Genomic DNA, 1698 nt, shown 5'->3' with positions numbered 1-1698 from the left:
GTCGAGATAAGGTATAAGATATGCATGTCATTGGAAAGCTAGCGAAAAATTAATAACTTTTCCTTTAGATGTCGAATCGTTCCGATGAACGGATTGGAAGTTATAGTCATTTGAAGTTCTATAAAAATGATTATTATTATCCTCGTCATTATCGTCGTTCTAATTTTTATTTAATTATTATTATTATTATTATTATTATTATTATTATTATCATCATTATTATTATTATTATTATTATTATTATTATTATTATTATTATTATTATTATTATTATCATTATCATTATCTATAAAAAGTATTATCCTTAAAAATTGTTATTTTATTACTATCACTTATTATTATTAAAAGTTATACTTAGTATTATTATTATTATTATCATTAAAATAGATTATTAGTATTATCATTATCATAATAATTATTATTAGTATTATAATTAAAAGTATTAACAGTAATATTTAACTAATATGATTATTATTATATTCATTAAAATGAACGCGATATAAAAGACGATTTAGGAACCTTTAACAAATTAATTAGGAAATAATGAGTATGAGTATCATGATGAAATTTAAATATTGTAAGATAATGATTTAGATAAAATTATCGTTCTTTTTATTTTTATCATTACTAGTATTATTAAAAGTATCGTTAGCATTAAAACTATCATTTTATCAAAATTATCATTTTTATAGAAATGTCATTGTTATTATAAAATATCATTATTATTATCATTTTAAATAAAAATTAGTATTTTAAAGTTAATAATAAAAAGTATCATAAATATTAAAGACGTCATAATTAGAATTATCATTTTATTATAATATCATTTTTAGTAAATATAAATATTGATTTTTATTAATTAAATAATAATAATTACTATTACAAAATAATATGACTTTTATTTATTATTATTATTATCAATGTTATTTTATCAAATAAATATGTAATACAAAGATATTTTACTACGTGTAATATAATTACGTTAATAATACCCATCATATTATCTTTATAAACTTTATAAATTTTATACCTAATATATATATAAGTATAATTTATTATATATAAATTGTAATATAAAATTTTATTAACAAATGAATTATGTTATTTACTCTAATAAATCTTTTAAAATATTTAAAAATATAAAACGACGATATCTAAACTATATAATAATCATGTATAAATTTTGGAAATCATTTTGAGTCAAATTAACTTTTGTTGACTTTTACATATTAGACTCGAGCATTAGGATTGTGGTATACTATGACTTAACTTAAATTGTTAGACAAATATTGACCAACATATAAATATATATAATTAATTTAGGTTCGTGAATCCAAGGCCAACCTTACACTTGTTCAATGATGTTATATGTATTTTTACTACAAAATACAGTATGGTGAGTTTCATTTGCCTTTTTACCCTTTATATTTTTGGGCTGAGAATACATGCGCAATTTTTATAATTGTTTTACGAAATAGACACAAGTAATCGAAACTACACTCTATGGTTGAATTATTAAACCGAATATGCCCCTTTTTATTAAGTCTGGTAATCTAAGAATTAGGGAACAGACACCCTAATTGACGCGAATCCTAAAGATAGATCTATTGGGCCCAACAAGCCCCATCCAAAGTACCGGATGCTTTAGTACTTCAAAATTTATATCATGTCCGAAGGAGGATCCCGGAATGATGGGGA

This window comes from Rutidosis leptorrhynchoides, chromosome 2, assembly GCF_046630445.1.
Source record: "Rutidosis leptorrhynchoides isolate AG116_Rl617_1_P2 chromosome 2, CSIRO_AGI_Rlap_v1, whole genome shotgun sequence".
NCBI classification, from domain to species: domain Eukaryota; kingdom Viridiplantae; phylum Streptophyta; class Magnoliopsida; order Asterales; family Asteraceae; genus Rutidosis; species Rutidosis leptorrhynchoides.
Note: the sequence above shows the minus strand (reverse complement) of the source record.